Raw genomic sequence first — 16,209 nt, 5'->3', positions numbered from 1 at the left:
TCAACTGACCCCAAGAAACATAAATGCTATCGAATACTCCAAAAGGAGGAGGCTCTAAGATGCAACTCGGATGAATACTAAGAGGAGCAAAGAAAGACTTTAAAGCTGAGGAAGAATTCAAATCTGAGTAACAGAAATTTTACTTAGGTCAGGGCAGTATTGTCTTTTCGGGGAAAGCGTTTGTGGATCCTCCAAATGACTTTATCCATACTTTGATTTTTTTTTTAATACCATGGGCCTTCAAGTTGCAATAGGAATGTAGCCATTTATTAGGGACCGGCCAGACTGATTATTTGGTTTGATGCTTCACATTCTTTGTTCTGATGGGTGTTGGTCCTTGCTGGAGTTTGAGACATTATAGGAATCTGTAAGGATTATTTCTTGAAAGAGTTAAATCATAGGCTGGTATTATTCCTTGAACTTATATGTTTCCTAGTGTCTTTGTACCAGGCTCCTATTGGGTTAGCATTTTGAATTGAGAAGTTACAAACTACCTTTTTAGTAGTAATATTGGGCTGGCCAAAAAGTTTGTTAGGGTCTTTGTAACATCTTATTGAAAAACCCGAACGAACTTCTTGGACAGCCCAATACTTAGATATTGTCACCAATATCTAATTTCAGCTTCCAGTCAGAACTGGTTTGCCAAAATTTCACCAACATTTTGGGCTAAATTTACTTTGTTGGAATGATCACTGTGGCGATTGGGGGCTACCTAACAGCTTTAATAGGTAATGTGGTACTCTGTCCATATGCTCTTGTAGCCCTTCACTGTTTTGTACACATCAGCCTTCCAAAGGCCAGCACCTGCATCTAAGCCATAGGATTGCCTTTGAGCTGCTGGAAGCTACTGGGGGAAAACTTTAAGCAATGAGTGATAGGTTTCAGCTTCTTGTCCTTGGCTTAGGCAGTTCTGAGACATGTATCTTATACCATTTGCCAGGTTCCCCCATTAGATTGTTTCTATTGGCTTCTGTGATACCTAGCTTAATAATGTACCCTGTATTAGCTGCCTGCCCTTCTCTTATCACCTTGCCCCCTCCCCTACCAGTTTCGCTGAACCTCCCAAATAAATTATGTCCACTCAGTCCTAGTCTCAGGGTCTGCTTCCTTGGAAACCCCACTAAGATAACTAATAAACCCAAAGATGAGAATCCTTCCCGTTTTGCTGGTATAATTTATTTTATACTGTTATGATAAATTGTTTAGAGTAAATGAGCAGTTGTAAAGGTTATCTATTAATTGTTTGGGACTGAAAATATTTAGTATGATAGTATTTTGTATGATACAAAACTGTTAAAATTACTAGCTACCAAATACTGGTAAAAATTAGCGAAGTTATGTAAGTAAAAGGGTCTTATATGGTCACCCTTTTATTAAAATTCTAAACATAACTTTAAAATACTAGAATCAATATAAATAGTAAAGTCTCAACACTGGAAGTAAGAAAAAATGCATTTTAACCAAAAAATTAAATATAGTTCTAACAAAAAATATATTGAAACCTACAGTCTAAATTAAAACAAACCTTAATACTCTTAAAATGCTCAAATATAAATGTTTAGGGATACCTAAAAATGCTAAGAATTGAAAACAAAATAATAAAGTAATAAGATCCTGAGAGACTAGAAACTAGCATTCAGAGCATTTAATATACCAAATAAATGAATAAAATACTTAACGGCCACCTTGATTCTAGAAGTAAAATGTAATTCATTGCTCAGAGGAAAATATTAAGAGCAATCTAAAAATACTAAGAGTGTTAGAGATAAATTATTTAGCACACCAAGAAGTGAACTTAAAAAGTAACCTTTCAAAGCCAGAAATGGTCACAGAGCATTCAGAGGAGTCTCAAGGGTAAAAAGAAGGCCTAGGTCTAGTTTGAAGAAGATAGAGTCAGGCAGTGGCTGAGTTTAACCCCCTTGGATCAAATATGCCCATTCTCTTGATCTGAGGGAAAGGTGCCAGGCAAGAGCCTGGTCACTGTTGTTAATCCAGTTTGGGGAGCCCAGGCCGAAACCAGTTGCAAACTGTTTGCAGGCTGTCTTTAAAAGGACACTTACCCTGAAAGAGGAGGGAGAAATCAAGCCCATTTTAGGGACTATAGATTTCCTGCTGGATTTTCCACCCTTTAAGTGTCGTTTTGTAAAACCTATGATAGATATGTAAATAAGAAAAGGAAAGATAACTCAGGAAGTTTAACTGTGATGAAGAAGCAATGATAGCAGCATTTAAAGCCTTTGACAATAGACAAACTTGGTGTCTCCATAAATCTAATTTGTCTTAGCCTGCTTTTCCTCCAACCACCAGCATGCAAGATAAATTCAGTGTAGCACTCTTTTTTCTTCTTTTGCTCAGTTTGACCTGCTTTGTTTATATCACAAATTGAGAAACTACTATGTATTTCTTCTCAGTGTTTTACTTTTTATAAGTATTTATAGGTTTTATGATTTATATAACTCCAAAGACAATACAGTATAGTCATTAGGAGGAACATAGGCCCTTGGTCAAATCCTGGCTCTGCCACTCAACGAGCTAATGTGACCAAGCACATGTTACTTCACCTTGCCTTGATTTCCTCGTTTGTTAAGTGGGCATGATAAGAACATACTACTCTGTAAGAGTTTTTGAGGATTAAATAACTTAAATGTAAAATTCTTAGAATAGTGCTTATCATATATGAATGCCCAATAAATTTTTCATGTATGAGAACAGTGCATTATGGATAAAATTGGAATTTATAAAATTGTTGAAATACATAACTGCTTTTTTTTTTGGCGGTACACAGGCCTCTCACTGTTGTGGCCTCTCCCGTTGCGGAGCACAGGCTCCGGACGTGCAGGCTCAGCGGCCATGGCTCACGGGCCCAGCCGCTTCGCGGCATGTAGGATCTTCCCAGACCGGGGCACAAACCCGCGTCCCCTGCATCGGCAGGCGGACTCTCAACCACTGCGCCACCAGGGAAGCCCATAACTACTTTTATATAATGATTACTATGGGGAACATTCATTCTAATTCTACTCATTTCAAAAATGAATATTTAAAACATGACCCATTTGTGATAAAGGATTGCAGTTTTTGCTTATTTTTCCATGTAATATTTACTATGTTCCTAGTAAGGTGAGGAGAAAGTAAATGGTATGCCTACCGTGTGCTAATAATAAGCCCATTATGTCATTTCACATAATCCACAATCAGCCCTACTAGGTAGCTAGTAATAACTTTATTTCAAAAGAAATTGAAATTTCAAAAAGATCCAGTGATTTACTCAAATAGCAGAGCTGCTGTAATATAGTCTCTCTGACTCCAAGCTTAAAGCTTGTGCCCTGTCTTATTAACAGAGGAGAGGTTCGAATTATGTAAGGGCTGGTATGGTCCAAGCACCAACCATAGTGGATGCCAGGGTCTTGTAGGCCTTATGCTCTGCCAAGTGTTAGCTCCTTAGGGATTAGAACATGGAGAACTCTGGTGGGGGGAGAGGTCCCTCCCCCCACAAGAGAGAGAAGGGGACATATGGAGAGGTTGGAGCAGTGGCTATTTTCCAACAAGTGTGGAAGTCTTTTACTATTTAGTATTTAACAACTGGTATAGCCACACTGTTCATTCTGACCAAACATTAGATATATCAAAATACATAATCTTGATATATCTAATATTTGGGTAGATATGTAAAGATTTGAATACTGTATTAATTTTTAATGTTTTTTAAGACACATTTATAGGATCAGGTATAACTGAGAATTCCTTCCTTGAGATTTCTGCTAAACTTTTATTGTATGATCCTTTTCAGTTATATTGATTGATGATTGATCGATCTCCAGATAACATACATTGCCTTTATTTGCAGTCAACAATTTTTTTTTAATTATGAACTTGCAATAGTTTGGAAGAAACTTGCGATTTATGGTTCTCTGACCAAAAATTGTATTGTTATTGTAAAGACTTTGTCGGTTTGCTTTTCCAAATGTGAATTTGCTCTCATTTATAACCTTCTTCTTGTTACGTCTTCTTTATCCACATCCAAGAAAAATAAAACAATGATGATTTTTACCTAATAATCTATATAGTGTATGTTCAAATTTGCTAAAAACCTAATCTCTTAATTTCATAATCTGGGAGCAACAGAAAATGACTGAGAGTATTTATTCTTTCACCTTTTTGTGTGATAGAAAAATTATTTGAAATGCAGATTTCAGTGAATGAATACATTTTTTCTTGGTTTGTATCACAATATTTCGTATTTTTTTAACTGCTTTTGAGATCATTTCTTTCTATTATTTTTATATGAAAGAACTGAATATTTCATTTTATTTTTTGCTTCATTTGCTCTTGTATTTTTTTAACTGCTTTGAGATCATTTCTTCCTATTATTTTTATATAAAAGAACTGAATATTTCATTTTTTGCTTCATTTGCTCTCTGTTGCAACCAGCCAATCAGTAAATATTTTAAACGTTTTATATTTAATTTTTACCGAACATGAACCCATCATACTAAGTTTTCCTTCCACATATTAATTTGCAGTTTACTGTACCTAGTTAAAGATCTACTTACTGTATATTTATATAGGGTGCATTTTATTATTTCTGTATCTACCATGGTACCTACAGCTGTATTCTCAGTGCTAAGGAATCATCAGAAGATCACAGCATTATAGATGCTGGCCATGTTTGGAACATTTAATATTCGACTAATTTTAAGTAGCATTTAAAGCTATATATGAGAGGTGGTATTAAGACTTAAATCACTCAGAGAAAAATGGCCTATAATCTGTGGTTTAAACGTTCAAGTATTTTTCTGCATAGTCATTCAGCTCATTATAAACACAGAGAAGATGGAACAAATTTCTGGAAAGACTTCACATTTTATATGTATAGCATTTGACTTGTCACCTTTGAAAGATCTAAAATGATATTTCATTAATTTTTCATACATCCCACAAAATCTTGACAGGACAATCCTCTAAACCTGAAAAATCTCTAATAAACAAGAGTGACTCAGAAGCTCTTTTTGGTTGCATTTGTGCTCATATTTGGATTTCATTTTTTTATTTCTCAATTATCTTTCACCGAGTCAATAATGACCCCATCTTTGTTTAATCCTAGAGGTAATTTGTGTAATCCAGACATCTTTTTCTGTTTATAAGGAATTTATTCCTTTGGCAGTGTGTTATTTTCTCCAACAAAACTCTTCATTATTTGACAAGTTGGCATAATATTGAGCTGTTCTTGGTAGGATTTGAAATATTGTTTTTGAAATATTGTTCTTTTGGTAAAAGATAGCTGTTTCCAGATGTCATAAAATCAGTCATTACTGCAGCTCACAGAATTTCTTACATAATATGGTTTCTTTTGCTGTTATGAGTGCCGGCACCAAAAATCTGCAGAAGGTCAGAGCCTAGGTGGCTTTGATACTTTAGTCACATTAACGTGTTTTTCAGACATCACTAAGGATGATATTCCTATTCTTCTGTGCATTTATTTGCATTTTCTCTGCTTGTCATTTTATTGTTTCAATGGGTTGACATATGGGGACTGCACCTCCTTGCACAGAGCTCTATCACCTCTCCCTGCTATCTTTTTGTTTCTGTTGGAAATTGTGGTAGAATTTGATTTGGTTATGTAGGTAATTTTCATTTTGGTTTTTTTCCCTCCATTTCTTTCTTTTATAACTTTTTAATATTCTCCCAATATACAACCACTTGTTGCTTTTTTTCAGTTATATTGGCTAAAGTCTCTTTTATTAGGATATTACCTTGAATATTTATTTCCATTAATGAGGAGTGATGATTCATCATTTTGGAGGGCTGTTTTGTTTATAATTTGAAAAGTCACTTTGGCTTTACATGTGTTATATAAACTATGTGTTATATATAAAGTATATGTTATATAAAAAGATTATGCTTTCTTTACATTATCAATGTTATAAATATTGGAAGGAGGGTATTTACATATTAAAGGACGTTTAAAAAGTCTTATAGCATAAATTTGGTGTTTGCCTAGGAGCACTTTTTATGCCAGTTTTAATAATCTATAGCTGTATTGTGAAGCTGCTTATTTAAAAAATATCTACAAGAGAGCAATTTTTAGTCTGTATGCACATACTTTAAATTGTATTTATTTAAAATTTTTCTATAAGTTAATGTAAATATATCTTCCCTCTAATTAGTTTTCTCTCAAATTAGTCTTAACTAACAAGTACTAATTAATGAGTCTAGCATATCTTATTAATTTTTTAACTTACATGATTTTGTTTTTATATAGAGAACATCTTCCAAAGAGACTTTTTCTGAGTTTTGATTCAATATTTTCTGCTAAAGCTCCTATAACACTGTAGTAATTTGTTCAGTTAAATACAGTGGACCTATTATTTTAGACCTATTATCTTTGTTACCACCATGTAAATAAAACATGGTTCATATTCTGGATCTGGATTTCTTTTTAGACAGTGGGCTGGATTTATGATAGATTCATGAAATCTTTCTTCATAATAGTGTTCTTTGAGATGTCAGTGTCTTTTATGTCAAATGCCCCAAAATGTTGTTGTAGCACCATTAATATACTGGAAAATATGTGAAACTTCTTTAAGGCCTCCTAATTTTTGTGCACAAAAACAATGGTTTCTCTCTCTCTCTCTCTCTCTCTCTCTCTCTCTCTCTCTCTCTCTCTCTCTCTCTCTCTCTCTCTCTCTCTCTCTCGTGCGTGCGCGTGCACACGAGGTCATGGACCCATTGTCTGTTTCAGCAGCAGCAGAACATCTTTTTTGTTTTGTTTTGTTTTGCGGTACGCAGGCCTCTCACCGTTGTGGCCTCTCTCGTCGCGGAGCACTGGCTCCAGACGTGCAGGCCCAGCAGCCATGGCTCACGGGCACAGCCGCTCTGCGGCATGTGGGATCCTCCCGGACCGGGGCACGGACCCGTGTCCCCTGCATCGGCAGGTGGACTCTCAACCACGGCGCCACCAGGGAAGCCCCAGAACATCTTTTTTGTTAGGCAAAATTCCAGTTCTTTCCTTTGGTGGCATGAAGTTCAGCATCATTCCCCAGGTTTTGGTTTTATTCTTCATGTTGGCTCATGATCAATTTATAATATTTAAACCCCAAGGTTTTAACCTTGGGGTTAGTTAAATATGTTAGGTAGTAAATTGCTGACTGGTAAGACTAGTGCCTGTATTTTGCCATATTGCTTTAGAATTTAAAAAATTAGTGATACTCTGTTAAATGTTCATGAATTTCTGTTGTCTTCCTCCAAAAGGAGGCAGTACAACTTTGGTGTTTGACTTGTGAATGCTTTTTTCAAAACATTCTTCTCTTGTTTGCTCATAAAATTTGTTGTGATTCCTAATCATAAATTCAAAGAATCATGGAGTTGAAAGGGGCCTTCAAGGTTACCATGTTTCAGAAGGAATTTAAGCATACCCTCTGATGTTGAAATTCCTTCTTTGATATCCCTGTCTCTTGTCCAGTAATCTCATCTACTCTTTTAGCATAATCCTGAACAGTGAAATCAGTAGTTGTTGTCACTCTTACATTTCTTCCCTCTTTTTCCTCCTCTATAGAATTTTCCAGCATTGAAAAGTACTTCATTTCTGGCATTCTGGAAATGTAGGCAACTCCTGTTGGTGATGATAATCAGAGAAAGAGGAATATGATGTTTTAGAAAAGAAAACTGAGGTTATGTCAGTGGTAGTGACTTTTTAAGGAAGCCACACACACACTCACACACGAAAAGATAAAGGGGGGGATAAACTGCTAGAAATGTGTTGAGAGACTACTGGGAGAGGACTCAGGAGGCAAGAGGCAGAACCTGAGAAGATAAGAAGATAGCATCAACATCATCATAGCTATTTATCCTATAAATAGCTTTATACTGTTTCTATAGCACTGCCTCTGAGGAAGTCCCTGAAAATTTCTAACACATGGAAGGATAAATGAAATGATTCCTTTAAAAAATTTTTGTTTTATTGAATGTAAACCTATTAACACAGACCTTCATATTCACTTGATTTCGTTCTCCCAATCCATTTTTTTTCTCTACAACATACTCATTTTTGTCAACCTTGAGTTCTCATTCCATAGTAGTTGAGGAATGAGAACCTTATTTTTGAGGTTGAGAGAGACTATATAGAATTATAGTAATAAATGAGCTGCCAACCCATTTACTGGCTGCAACTTTATTAGCTCATTAATTGTCTATCAATAAGCCCAATAGGATAATAAGATTAAAGTTGAATTTAGTATTGCCAGAATATTCATATGTGTATTCTTGGTACTGTATTTTGGCAAAATGTTGTACTTAGTTTTTTCTCTCCAGAAAGGTCAGTTCTCAAGGTGTTTGCATATTAGTGTAGCCAAAAAATCACTCACTAGTATTCTCCAAATAACAGATGTAATTAAGGAGGTCTGTCACAACCAAATTGATTATCTATTTTAGCTGAAGAGATACCCTGCCTAGACCAGATGGATGTTTTTAGAGAATGCTAGTAGGGAAAAAAAAAAGGATGGCTATTTTTTCTTTATTTAATGAAAATATATCATTTACTGTGAATACTTTGAATACCCTGGTTATTATCAACTTTCATAGAGAGAACTTCAGTTGCTTTGGACTTTATAGTTTCCTACTGAAGCCAGATCATATGGACAAGTTGCAAGAGGGCTAAAGACAAGGCTTACTTTGGTGGACAGGATTTAGAATAACCTATGGTTGGTTGTTTTTGAAAGTGACTTGGGCATACTCAATAAGGGCCTCTTAGGCTGTTTACCACAAAAAAATAGAATAGCTACAAAAAAACATATATAAAAGTTATTCCAGATCCACTAAAAGAATGATCTGGAATAAATCTAATAATGGTCCTAACTGGCACTAAGAATGGCTTGAATATGCTCAGGCTAAGATTATTCTCTATGATAAAAACAGTTGAGAAAACAAATCTTCCATGGATTGCATGATTAGAGCTCTTGTACTGAAGAAATTTGGAAACTTTAAGAAAGCAAACATAGGCTAAAAATATTTTTAATTCTTTGAATGTTTGTTTTCTGTTAAGACTTTGTGAGGTTTTTTTATTCTATAATTTCTTTCTGTAATCTGTTTCTATTCAGCCATATATGAAACTTGTGAATTAAAAAAAAATTTTACATCACTGTCAGATCAGAATAAATGGGATCTTGAGGGCTATGAAATTGCATACTGCTAATGGTATGAAAGCAATAACCTGTAAAAGTTTAGTTAAATATAATTCCATAGCTCAGGGAAGTAGAAAGCATGTTTTCTTCCTATAAAAACTGCCATGTTTTAAACTTGGGAGTGCAGTGATATTTTAAGAAGGCAAATTTTTTTGTAGAAAAAATTGAGTTAAAACCATAAGTTTTATATCCCAGTATTGAACCATACTTCATTGATTTTAATGTGATTAGGCTTATAGTACATTACATTCAGAAGCAAGACTGAGGTTTTTAGGATACACCCTTTATATCACAGAGGCTTTATTATGTAAATGGTACAGAAATAATAGGAAGCATGTAGAGCTAAATGAGAACTTAGAAATCATCTTATTGTGAGGAAGAAGTGTTGGAAGTAGACCACCATGACATTTTCCTTTCTGTGGGAAACCTGATAAACTGCAAAAGGGTGGAAGGCGTAAGGCGGAAATGATATGAGGATGTATTAGATAAGGCTACCAGAGCTAATGGATGAGGGTTTCATGAAATGCTATAGTTAATTGTAGACTGCATGAGTTGAAAACCCAGCTCTGCCAGTTATTATCTGTGAAACATTGGGCAAGTTACTCTCTCTCTTCCTCAACTTACTTATCTGTAAAATGTAGATGATAAAAGCATTTCTTACTGTTGTTGTGAGGATTAAATTAATTAATGCTACATAGAATTTAGAAATCAATAAATGTTAGTTCTTACTACTGTATTTAAAAGCAAGGAGGAAGTTTTAGCAACTTATACGACAAATGTTGGAGATACCTAATGTCCATTATCTAGAAGTCTGTATTTTTAATCATTGAAGAGTAATATATATAGGTTGTGAATTCTTTGGTGATGTAAAGTATTGTGTGATTTAGAGTTATTGGTTCTTCTTAAAACAGGTGGTTTTCCTAAGGAAACACTGAACCATGTTCCCTATGACTTCTGTGTTAAGTATATTTAAATAGATTCTAATTTACTGAAAATTGTTCATTCTTGTTAATTTAGTTGCTATTAATACCAGTGATTATTACGCTATTACTCTCAGACAAAATTACCTGGTTTATTAGACATTAAGAGAGTTAGGTGCCATAGTCTTCAGAACAGATGGGAAAGTTCATGCAGCATAGGGAGATTACAATTTTTAAAGCATTCATAGTCATAAAGTATACTAAAGAGAAAAGCTAGGTGCCTCACTTAATCACTGTAAAACACTGTACTTAATTACTAGAAAAACATGCTAAATCTTAAATAATAACAAAAGTAGAAATAAGGGACCACAAGTGAGTACCTGATTAATTAGCTAAGTAATTTGCAATAATGAGTGAAGGAAGTCAGAAGAGAAAGATAGCTTTAGTGTCAGGTTGATGGAAATTTCCGTTAAGGAGCAAGCAGTATCTGAGCTAATTTTTGGTTGACCAAGAGATGAGAGATAAACAGCAAAAGGCAGCTGAGGTCAGATAATAGAAGATCAAGAGTCTTCTATTAAAAGACACTGGGACTTCATTTCATAGCTGTGAATCACAGAGGCAGACTTACAGCCTCTGCTACTGGTTTGAGAGGTGGAATAGCTCCCTTTTTGTGAAGACATTTGGGAAGTCCATGACTGTTGCCCAGCTGTTAAGCAGCACTAAGCCGGGGAGAAAAAATCGACTTTGGTCACGAACTTAAGATCGATGTTAACTTAGTAGAAAAACCTAAAGTCTTTAGCGGCACATGCATGTAGGAAGAATACTTTATTAGGAGCTCTTCCATCTTAGGCAGATAAGAGAAAATATCTATAGTTTTCTTTCAAGGTTTAGTACTTGTTGATTACCATCTTTATTGTGTATAACAGAGACTCCGATACTTACCTCTGTTTATTAGACTTTTCTTTTTCAGAAAAAATCTAAAGAATAAGTGATGTTGAATATATTATTTTTATTGTGAAGTACTTCTGGACCTGTTTATAAGAATTTTCAAAACTAAAATGTTAACAGCCTATTTCATGTTATTTTTAGTAAGTTATGTTTGTGTGTGTGTGTATGTTCTTGAGGAAAATGAATCAAGATGTTTTCTTGGCCTTGTATTTAAACAGAGCAAATGATATTAGAGTAGCTTTTCCCCCCCACTAAGTTAAGGACAAAAAACGTTAATTTTGAGACATTGAGGGCATGTTTCTAGTTATATATGAGGTTTTAGATTAAATTTTCATTATAGAATATAACCTGATTTTCTCTTTTTTGGGCCACAAGTATTTTATCAATTACGTACACAGTTTATTTAGGAGGATAGCAAAGCTTACAAAATATATGATCCATAAACATTATTTTAGCTTAACTACATTGATTTATTGCTGAAATCCTATTTACTCTTGTTTAAAGTTACTTTTTACCAGTGGATTTTAGAATTATCTTTAAAGATCAGAAATGTAACTGCAGAATAAACTCAAGAAGTTTTTTTATAAATGCTTATAATGAAGTTCTAGTAATAGTCACTATTTATAAATACTTGGAGCACTGTTTTTTTTGTTTTGTTTTTGGCCACGATACGCAGCTTGCGGGATCTTAGTTCCCTAACCAGGGTCAAATCTGTGCCCTCGGCAGTGAGAGCACAGAGTCCTAACCACTGGACTGTCAGGGAACTCCCTTAGAGCACTGTTTTACAGGGACTGTAGACCTTTTGTATTATGATCACCAGAGATACCTCTAAAAATAGAGACTCCTATTAGCCTAGTTCTTCTGAATCAGAATCTCTGGGCATGGCACCTGGGAATCTATATTTTATTTTAAAGTAGTACCTTTGGTTCTTAAGTGCATTATAGTTTGGGATTCACTACAACCACCATTATGCCATGCTTGGATCCATGTAATCTAACATATAGATTGTTGAGGTAGGTTTATGTGTGTCATGGAAGCTTTGAAGTCATTTTAAATATTGAGTAGTGAGATTAGCAAGTATCTTACTAGTTTTCATAGACATCTGTAGTAAGTATTTTTTTTAAGTTAATGTCTTATTAGTTATCTGTAGAAACTAAGTCAAATAGTTGCAGGGAGATTGTTTCTTAACCTGCAGAACAGATATCCTTCCTCAATGCTTTCGAAAAATAGTTTCTGGCCCCCATGTGATACCAATTAAATCAGAATATTTAGGGAAGAGACTGAGTCTCCATACATTTAGTGCCCCAGGTGTTTTTAATGTGTAGCTGCAACTGAAACAAGGATCTACACTAATGACAGAAAGGAACAATGATGTTCCTAATCAAAAAGTTATTGATTGGCTTTGGAATCCATAGTGCTGAAAACCACATGCTAAAGGTATGGCACTGTAGCATCCAAATCCTGTTTCCCTAACTGCTTGTCTCAGGCTTATTTAAAAAATCAAAGGAAATCAGAATCAAATTATTTCAACAAAGAGCATTTTCTCTGAATAATCCCAATTCTCTGTTAGAGGCAATTTCTTTTAAAAGACCCCTGCTAAGCTTTACTAGGTTGATGTAAAGCACTGATTGGGCAGTTGAAGTGATAAGGGGTAAATAATACCTTTTCATGAGGACAGAATATTTAACTAATTGATTTCTATGATTTTGACTTTTATAGGCAACTCAAATGTAATTGAGAATATATTTTTGGTAATTATTCATTCTGAACAAGGGAAGTATTTTCTAGGGTAGGGCTACTTTCATGTAGGACATCAGAATCAATGTGTTTAAAATTATATTTCTTAAAAATGTTGATAGAAACTAGGTTAGCGAGATAAAATTAGTACTTATAGAAACTATTAAACTCTATGCCAGGAATCAAAATATATGTTTCACAAAACTTTCTGATCTTCTAAAGGGAAGAATTATTATTACTGTTTAATTACATAAAATATGTCCTATGATACATACCTCCCTTTGCACACAGTTATTAAAGAAATCATAAAAAATAATTTCAAGATCTCCTTTAATAGTTAAAATAAGTAGAAAAATATTTATAACCTCAAAGTCATGATATTTTCTTATGTTTCTCTTTTAGATGCTTATTGAAGATAACAGTTTCTGCGTATGAGAAGTAGATATTGAAGGGTATATGGTTTACAGACAAGATCTTTAAAAAATAGACACTCAAGGTAAGTAATAAATATAGCCTCATAAATAAGCTAATTTAAATGGTTAGGGCTGCCAAATTATAATTTAATTTGCTAAACTTGCTTACTTTTTGTCACTGACCCTGTCTAAGCAACCTCACAACCACATTCATTCATTTTCGGAAACAAATTTTTATGCCCTAATACCATCTTGACAGGAAGTATCAGATTTCATTTATAATGGGAAGTTGATAAAATTGATGTATTATGGAAGAGTGCAAACCAATTAAGAAGACTGGAGAAGAGATTAAGTAAGCTTCCGTCAAAACTGTGTGCATAACTCAGTAGAGTTTAACTTGAAAAAATAATTTTACAGAAACTAGTATCCACTGTATTTTTTAAATTTATTTATGTCCTTAACTATATTAAAAGCGTGTCTTTTAACCACTCCAAAAAACACTGTCATAGTTTCAAATACTAATAGTATTACCTCTGAATACCAAACCTCTTTTTCACTATTTCTTGAGCCCCCAAAGATTTGTTTTGACTTACCATATCCTTTCACTTATATTCTGTGCATGTCTCCCATGACTGTTCACATGCTTATGTTACTAAGTAAATTTCTGAATACACTTGGTAAAATTTTGAGTGAGATACAAAGAATACAAAATGCAAAAAAGGTACTTTAAATAATTTTGTGTGTCAGGTAGGTACACTGGAACCTTGGAGAATATGTGACCTGTTAATGGGACACTTTTGTTTAGCTCTAGAATCCTTTCTAAGTGGGAATATTAGACCAGTAAAATCAAATTTTGTTATTTTTTTTCAGAAGAAACCAGAAATACTTTGAAAAGTCCTAATTTTTCAATATCAGCATAAAATTTTTCCTGTGACAAACTCCACTTCTGCTACTGTGTGAATCAACTAAAACAGTATACAGCCTCTGGTGCAGGAATTTTTTTTTCCTTTGCTCTCTATTTTTCTTCTTTTTGAGTGTAGATACTTAGAGTCTATTTGTTCCCCTTAATTTCTGGTTAGCAGCTTAGTGATTTTTGCTAGTTTTCTGTGATGAATATTATTGTCAAAAATGACTTCTCTTGAAAATATAAATATTACTTATTTTTAATTTGTTTCTATAGTTTTATATGGTGAGTTGGTTGCTTAGAAGAGCTATTAAATTGTTTTCTGAACTATAATAATTAGACAGTTATTTTTATAGTTCCTTTATCTCCACAGTCTAACATAGATCATTCTGATTCAAAAAAAAATAAAAAAAAGATTTCCTTTTTTTTTTTTTTTTTTTTTTTGGGGTACGCGGGCCTCTCACTGTTGTGCCTCTTCCCGGACCAGGGCACGAACCCGTGTCCCCTGCATCGGCAGGCAGACTCTCAACCACTGTGCCACCAGGGAAGCCCAAGGTTTCCTTTTCACTGTACCTTTTGCATAGAAAATAGAGTTAATCACATTCCTTAGTTCACATGACACACTGTCATCACTGGTCCATGAAAAGCACTTTATTTATTTATATATTTTCTTTTATTCTCATTTCCACTCTCATGCTGCTGACCTGGACTCATAGGAAATCATTCTAATGTGATAGTCTAATATCTGTTGCACTGTTCTCTTTTGTTTATATGTATTTTCAGAACATGAGTATTGGTTTATATATATGTATTTTTTTAATATTTTAAGTGGAAATTTTTAAATAAATAAAAAAGAAAAGAGAGTATAATATCATGAACTTTCATGTGCCCGTCTCTCAGCTTCAACAGTTATCTCACAGCTGAGCTTGTCTTAACTATATCTTATGCCTTCTCCCCTACTTACGCACATTAAATTTTAATATGCATAAATGGTATTGTGCTGTGTAACTCATTCTCTTTATTACTGTTTCATTTTACTTATCTCTACATTTTTATCATTTATTTATGTTGTTGTGTTTACATTGCTTCTAACTGCTGCATAGTATTCCAAGGTTTGTAGCTATCATGTTTTAACTATCCACATTTCCAGTGATTTCCACCCAGATTGCTTCCAATTTTCTGTTGCAACAAACAATGCCACGATGAACATCCTCATATTTCTCCTAGCATAGAACTTTGCAAGGATTTCTTTGGGATATATACCCAGGAACAGAATTGCTGGGTTTATACTTAATTTGTCTGAGTCCTGCCAGGTGCTCTGCCAAATAAATACTTGGACCACACTTTCACCAGTGGTAACCCCCTCCTTCCTGCCAACCCTTGACATTATCTAGCTTTCTAATACTCTCAATCTAATGTGTGTAATTCTGTAGCTCACTGTTTTAATCTGAATTCTTATCACTAATGAGTTTGAGTATCTCTTTCATATTCTTGTTGGCCTTTTGGCGTCCCTCTTCTGAAATTCCTTGTTCATATACTTTATTTTTCATTTGGGCTCCTATCTGTTGGTTAATGTTCTTTAAGAGTTTATTATATATTTTAGATCTTCATTTCCTATCAGTTTTAGATATTAAAAACAATCTTCCATTTTTTCAACTTTTTAATTTTATGCATGATGTCCTTTAAGTAGATATTCATGTTTTAAATATTCAATTAAAAATATTTTCTTGAAGTCTGCTGCTGGTGTACAGAAATGCTACTGAGTTTTTGAAACTTGACCTTGGTTCTAACACTGAATTCTCATTCTTAATAACATTACTGTACTCTCTTTCATTTTTATAGGGAGATGATCATATTATCAACTATACATAATGACGGTTTTATTTCTAATTTCCTTATCCTTGCATACTTTTACTTCTTTCTTCTTTCCAATACCTTTGGTCAGTTCCTCTGGAACTATGTTAAATGGTAGTACTGACAGTAGGCATTCTCATCTTATGCCTAATCTTAAAGAGAATATATCTAATTTCTCACTTAAGCATAATGCTTGCTGAAGGTTTTTAATATAAAACCTTTACCAAATTAAGAAAGGTTCTTATTTCTAGCTTGTT

The 16,209-nt window shown here is 34.1% G+C and overlaps 1 long non-coding RNA gene across 1 annotated transcript in view; it reads left to right on the top strand.

Annotated features, from left to right (window-relative positions):
• LOC309824784 overlaps nt 1–16,209 on the top strand; it is a 99,884-nt gene that overhangs the window by 53,566 nt on the left and 30,109 nt on the right. The window contains exon 2 of the long non-coding RNA XR_014296968.1: nt 13,184–13,277. This is a non-coding gene — a long non-coding RNA (uncharacterized lncRNA). The remainder of the gene's footprint in view (nt 1–13,183; nt 13,278–16,209) is intronic.

This window comes from Grampus griseus (assembly GCF_964374135.1).
Source record: "Grampus griseus genome assembly, chromosome: 7".
In the NCBI taxonomy this organism is placed as follows: Eukaryota; Metazoa; Chordata; class Mammalia; order Artiodactyla; family Delphinidae; genus Grampus; species Grampus griseus.
This window is presented reverse-complemented; position numbering and strand designations above follow the sequence as displayed.